Below are 7,190 nucleotides of genomic sequence, written 5' to 3'. Positions count from 1 at the left end.
TATCTTGCTTTGCAATTTGATTATAGGTGGATTCATGGCTACAAAAAGGGTTTGTGTAAAGGGAGAACCCCCCTTATGACAGATCTTACGTCCCATGTGCAAAATTGGTTGCTCTGGGCCCAGAAAAGAAATTCCTTCAGATTTCCAACCTGTGCCCTTTTTTACTTATAAGGTATACGAATTGTCGTGATTAGTTCCCTTCTTGCCTTGAGTAATAGTAGAGTCACTGAGCATATTTGAAGTCCCCCCCCCTTCGAAAGGTGGTTGTGAAGACCCTAAAAAAATTGAGCCAAAGACTTTTTTTAGGTTTTCAACCCCACTTTCGTGGGGTTTTCAACTCTACCTTATTAGATCGGACGTACGTGTACTTATGGACGAAAAAAGCATCAATTGTATAAGCCATGTGGTCGTTCTGTGCCCACTTCGTACAAGATAATTTTGTGAAATCAATTGAGGGGTTCTTTATGTGCTTCATTTAAAGAGGAGGCCTAAAAAATCTTGAAAAATGTCGACAAGAAGCATTAGTTTCTTTTTTTATATTTTAGAAATTTGTGCTATATAGTGTCAATTAACGAAAATTGAAAGGGGTAAAGGTGCAAAATTTATTTTTCAGAACGTAGGGGAGGGATGCAAATTTGTCATTTTTATTTTGTCAGTGAAAATACCGAAAAACAGGTGGTTTCAACGAAAATGCTCAAAAACTTTATAAGCTATGTCATATTCATTAAAATTTGTCTACGATATTTTGTTTCATTTTAATATTTGCTCTAATGTAATTGCGATGTTGTATGAATTTAGAATAAAATATAATATTCTTGAACTGTCAAAGATGCTCTCGAACTATTTTTGTTTATGCTGTTATTACTTTTTTTATTTTAATATAATTAATTTCTTTTTGATATTTTACCTTAATAATTAATTTACTTTACCTGAAAAATTGAAAATCCAATAGTTCGTGGTAACGAACTGTAGTAAGAAGTGACCTGGCTCAATAGTAACCGAAACTCTAAAAAACGGAGTTTTTATAACAATAGTTACATCAAAAGAATTGCATTTTAATGCTGACTTTAAATATATAAGTTTCATTAAGTTTAGAGTTACCTATCAAAAGTTACGAGCCTGAAAAAATTTGCCATATTTTAGAAAATAGGGGGAAACACCCTTTAAAAGTTGTAGAATCTTAATGAAATTCATACCATCAGCTTCAGTGTATCAGAGAACTCTACAGTAGAAGTTTCAAGCTCCTGTGTACAAAAATGTGGAAATTTGCCTTTTTTGCCACAAGACAGATCACGGATGCGTGTTTTTTGTTTGTTTTTTTTCCCCAGGGGTGATCGTATCGATCCAGTGGTCCCAGAATGTCGTGTGATGTAGCTTGTCCAATCCTCTTCTTAATTTTGTTGGTTATTTCACCATTATAATCAATCCATCTCCCGAGATACTTAGATTCATTGGTCTGTTCAATTGCTTTTTCTTTACATTTCAGTGTCAGCAGAAAGTCAGATGTAGCCATGCTCTTTGTCTTACTGATTTATATTCATGGGTGCTGGCACGGGGGAGGGCATTCCCCTCCCCTTGGAAATTTGGGACTACAGAGCAATTATAAGGAAACCAAAGGAAAGAGGCCAGAATGGGGAAAAACCATTAAAAAAATATGTGTTGCCCCATTATTGGCTGCCTGCCAATAGATTTTAACTGTTAATAAGGAAAATATAAGTTCTAATTTGTGACTGAGTGACCCCTTTACAGTTTTCCACAAAAGTTTTTTCTAAATGGTTTGGTTGGAATAAAAAAAGAAAAAAAGTAAATAACGATCTTGGTCAATAACAAAATTATAAGAGCCGAACTATTGATAACATTCAATAAAAAAATCAGCATTTTATGATGATCCTAAATATGTATTTGTTTATTAGTAATTAGTGCATTTATTAGTACACAAGAAAGTTCGTATAGTTATTGAAAAAAACAAGGAAAACACCTTAATAAGGGGCAACTTCGGTAAAAAAAATATACTGTCAACATTTGCTTGCATTGCAAGAGTATCCATGAGCTGATATATGGACCCACTACAATCAGAAATGTTTACCCTGAACGGAATGCTGGGAATTTTTGCATTTTCCCCCTGAAAGGATACGTTTTTTGTGTTTTATTATCATTTGTTTTTTTCCAGGAGTAATTGTATTTATCTTGCCACTTTGAAGAAAAATATTACAGTTATGAATTATAAAGGTGTCAAATATATTGGTTTTTGGTATTCAAAATTAAATTAAAAATATAGAATTGAAATTTTATTTGATTTTCTTAAGGTTAGTTTTAATATTTTACTTTGAACAAACTACTTTGATAATGCTTCACTTTATTCCTCCTCAACACCTCGCTCTTCACGCTACAGTTTTTTGGCACTTTAAAAAAAGTTACTTATTGTTCTAATTAAACGAACCTCGTGTTTCAAAAGTTGCTTTCAAATAATTGAGACAAAATGTAAACTTTAGCGTAAAGAGCGAGATGTTGAGGATGGGACAACCCCTCTCATATACGCAATGATTTCTGTTCGTTTTAAGTTTTAATGTTGTTCATTACTTTCTGCTGAAAGAACTTGTTTTTTTATATTTAATTTCTGATCGTTTTTTAAATAAGGTCAGGATACCTGGCTTCACTTCCATGGAAAAATCCCCCTCCCCACAGAAATATCCTCTGGACAATTCAATTCTGGCGAAAATTTACACTGGGCAATTAACTTCTTTTGCCATTGGAAGCCTAAAATATAGTTATTGATACTTTCTTCTTCGGGATAAAGTCGTAGTTTGGTTGCCTGAAATAGCAGAAAACAAAACATTCCCGTGCCCCAATCTGTACGGTCACTTAAAAAGAGCCTTAAATTCACGTTTGAATGATCTCCCTCCGAATTATCGGAGGGAGAATCGGACCTTCGGTTCGGGACAAGTCGAAGGAATTATCGGACCTTCGGTTTGATACGATCACCCCTGGGGAAAAATAAAACAAATAACATGCATCAACAATGTCTCTTCTGAAAAAAAAAAAAAAATGCGAGATTCCACATTTTGAAGATGGGAGCTAGAAACCTCTACGGTAGGGTTCTCTGATATGATGTATCTGATAAAGGGATCGCTTGCTGTTTTGGGGGCTTTCCCCTTTTTTCAAAAATCAGGTAAACTTTCTCGGATTTCAGTTTCGGGTGAGTAACAATAAACTGAAAGAATTTGACATATTTAGAATCAGCATAAAAAGCCAATACTGCCGATGTAGCAATTTTCATGAGAATTCCATTTTTAGTTTTGGTGAATAGGAAAATAAAAAATAAAATGGTCAATTTGACAGCTGGATAGTAAGTTTAAATTTTTTTTTTTTCGCTATTCTATTTTTTTAATGTCTGAATATATAAGGGATTTAAGTTCAAGGGGAAAAACTGTCCCGCTATGAAAGGGGTACATTTTACACGGCCGGTATAAAATCAAAATGTGGTATCTGTGCAGGCAGGATGATTCTTGAGTATCTCTACCCTTCCTGTAAACTATTCTAAGGCGTAGGAAGTTGCATAAAGACACGCGTACATCTGTTATAATCTACAAAAGCAATAAATATTTCTATAATTTTGGTTTGACTTTCTTTTAAGATGAAAAGCATAATAATCAAATATATTATTGGTTAAATAAATTGATCCCTTTGCTAGGAATCCTTGTTGTTTAAAATTTACTGTATTTTGTTTCATTTTGCATGCAACTTAATTGATCTTGTTATTTAAGAGTTTTTTGCTAAAAGAATTTGAAAATAAACTTATTCCTACGAAAAAATATCCTGAAATATATTCCCTGTCACCCAACCACCACTGCTATTTTGGCGTCTGTCCCCTCCCCCCTGTTAAATTTTCTGCCGTCGTCCTTGCTGACAGTCAGTGTAATCCCCTCTTTTCCGGCCTTTTCATCTGGGACATCGAATCGCAGCTGCAGTCACTGTTTCGCTTCTTCGAGAAGAACGACGTCTTAAAGTCCAGACGTCCGACGTCCGACGCCTTAAAGTCCGACGTCTTGACGTCCTAAAAGTCCAGGTAAGAGATCTATGGACTGCGAAACATCACTCCAGAATCTGAAGAAAGCCTTAGAGTGTAATCCATAACAATAGCAAATAAGAATGGGGAAGGCAAATATCCCTGTTTGACACCAGACATTATCTTTAAGAAAGGCGTATCCCCATTTTCTGTGGGCACACAATATTCACTATCTTCATAGAGTGCGATTTTCATTTTGACCAGTTTATCAGATAATCCTTAATAATTCAGGATATTCCATAAAATCTTTGGATCAACGGAATCGAACTCCTTTTCAAAATCAATGAAGCTTGTATATTTTTTGTCCCATTCCTTGAGCTCTTCAACCCTTAGTCTAAGAATGAAAACAAGATCGGAACAAAACCTACCTGGTTGAAATTTGATGCCCCTCCGGCTGTCACAGATTAGTGCATCACCTTTCTTGAAGAGTTTGACCACTTTGCCCCAGGTCCAATGTTTTGGGACTAATTTGTTATTCCAGGCGACCGCTAGGAGAGCAGTCCAAACAGTTATACGGGCTAGAAGTTTTGTCTTCAGCATCTCTGTGATCCCATCAACTCCAGGCGCACGTCCATTTTTCAACTGTTTCATAGCTGTCGTCACTTCTTTGGTACGTGGGGGGGGGGGTCAGCACTGACCTCAGTTAGTAAGGAAGGTCAGATTGACTAAAGGCCAGGAGCGAATAAATGATTTAGTGTTAATGAGCTGCAACGGCAACTCCAAGACCTCGATTTGTCCCCCCTCCCAGCTGAAATTCAGTATCGTCAAAACTGAGATAAACTTACAAGATTGAAGCATCCACAGAAACAGGTAATTTGTCTTTAACTTTACCGTTATGGTACTATATACTCATTTTTCAGTTTTCACTGTGATTTTCACTTGATTTGGGAAAATTGGCTCCAACTTTGCCTCCGCCCAGGATTTGACGAAATTACGTCACTGGATGAAAGGGAAGCAAACCCACAGCGACATGAGAGTGAAATATCCTTTTCCGCGAGAAACCAAAATTTTAGAGATTTTCTACCATTTTCCACAATTTTTTCGCTCTTTTTGATTGATCTATGTAAGGGATCTGTATGACCTTCTACTTTCTAGCAAAATAAAATTTAATTGTATCAGCATATCAACACTCACCTGAGAAAGTTTTCTTTCTAAAATATTTAACGGGCAAAAGAATGTCCACTAACGGCCGAAAAAAAGAAGAAGTTTTTTATTCTAAAGTTCAAAAATGGTTTTAAAAACTAACTTTAATGCACCTAGGCGTTGAAAATTGCAGGGAATCGGAGGTAAGATTTTATGCACAATGTAAGATATGTACAATACCAAAAGTAAGATAAAGTAAGAATACAAAGCAAGATATGTACAATGCCAGCTGACTGAACGTATTTCAAACGGTTGGATGCACGAAAAGTGCGGTTGAATCCCGCTTTCTAGGGCTATAATGAAAGAAATGTAGAGATGGCTAGGGCGCGTTCTTCAGATGACCGACGGACTGCCTGTAACGATTATCTGACAATTCTCTGGCGCTGTTTTCTTTCGTTTTTTTGCAGTGACGATTCTGCAAAAAAAAAAAAAAAAAAAAAAAAAAAAAAAAAAAAAAAAAAAAAAAAAAAAAAAAAAAAAAACGGCTAAGGTTTTGTAGGTCATATACCGTTTAAATTTTCTTACACTAAAGTTTAAAATTAACTTTAATGCAACTAGGCGTTGAAAATTGAATGTCATCGAAGACAAAATTTTATGCAAATCTATTTAATTTGATAATATGTTCAATTCTTAATCAATAGCGCGGTGTTTGTTTTTACGATAAATATCACATAATATACTGAACTGCACAAAGGTGGAAGAAATAAGTTGACATTTCACAAGAGCAATATTTTTTCTAACAGATCTTCTCCTACAATCCGGGCCCTGAAAAATAATTTTCGCACTACGAACTCCTCTTCAAGGCATCGCAAGGGGTCATGTTTTTGAGGGCAATTTTTATTTTTGAATCATCTTTATGAAACAGTTAAGCTTTAGAACAAAGGCTAAAGGCAGCCGGGGCGGGAGCTTCCCTCGTTGTATATTAAATCAAAGTAAGATATTAAGAACGGCTTCAAAGATTGGAAACTAGCCCGCAAGAAGGGTTAAAGATGGATGCTTCCAATAGATTGGGATGGAGGAGGAACGTACGTAGATGTGTTGAAATAAGACTGTTTGGTGCTACAGTGAGTTGCAAGTAGTAGTAGGAGTATATGAGTGTCCCCACTCTTTACGCTGAAGCTTGATTTTTTTTTTCCACCAATAATTCAAGGTCAAATGCTCTAATAGACAAGGAGTGGGATAACAAATATTTTTTATATAACGCCTCGAGAATGGAAAGGTATTGGTATGAAAAGGAATGGAAAGGTATTGGTATGAAAAGGAATGGAAAGGTATTGGTATGAAAAGGAATGGAAAGTATAGAAAGGATATGGAATGGAATATTTTGTTTAGCTTTGAACAATTAAACTTTTGGTTTAAGTGTTTTAAAAAGCCATCTTCGAATACAACACCTACAGAAACCAACTGGTTATACTCTCTACACTCTAAAATGCTATCAGTAAAACACTAGTTAAGCTTTAGCGTCAAGAGAGGCATTGAGGGGGCGGCATCCCTCCTCAAAGACAGTAAAATTTTTGGTTAGTTCAAATTCTAATGCTGCTCTTTCCTTACAATCAAGAAACCCTTTTTTTAAAAGTTTACACTCATCTATGACTACCTTAGCTCTATGACTCCCCCAACAAAATCCCCCCCGAAAAAATCCTGGATACGACTCTGTTTCCAGGTCTAGAAAACTTCAAGAGTGGATCCTTTGAACCATTCTGAAGCTCCATGAGTCCATTGGGTCCTTAGTTCTATGCTATACATGCAAGTATTGCCTCTTTACTTACTAGGGGTGAAAGTTTTGGAGCCAACGCAAATATTCTAAGAAAACACGGAAAATTTTTGACCCAATTTTATGGTTGTTCAAGAATGGGTACCTCAATACCCTAAATTTTGGCCTGGCTGCTTAGTATCATACTTACATACAGAGAGGCAAGGGGGTAAGGTATATGAGTTCTTCGACAATAACAAAATAAATCATGGCATGAAAATTGATTTT

This window comes from Artemia franciscana, chromosome 6, assembly GCF_032884065.1.
Source record: "Artemia franciscana chromosome 6, ASM3288406v1, whole genome shotgun sequence".
In the NCBI taxonomy this organism is placed as follows: domain Eukaryota; kingdom Metazoa; phylum Arthropoda; class Branchiopoda; order Anostraca; family Artemiidae; genus Artemia; species Artemia franciscana.
This window is presented reverse-complemented; position numbering follows the sequence as displayed.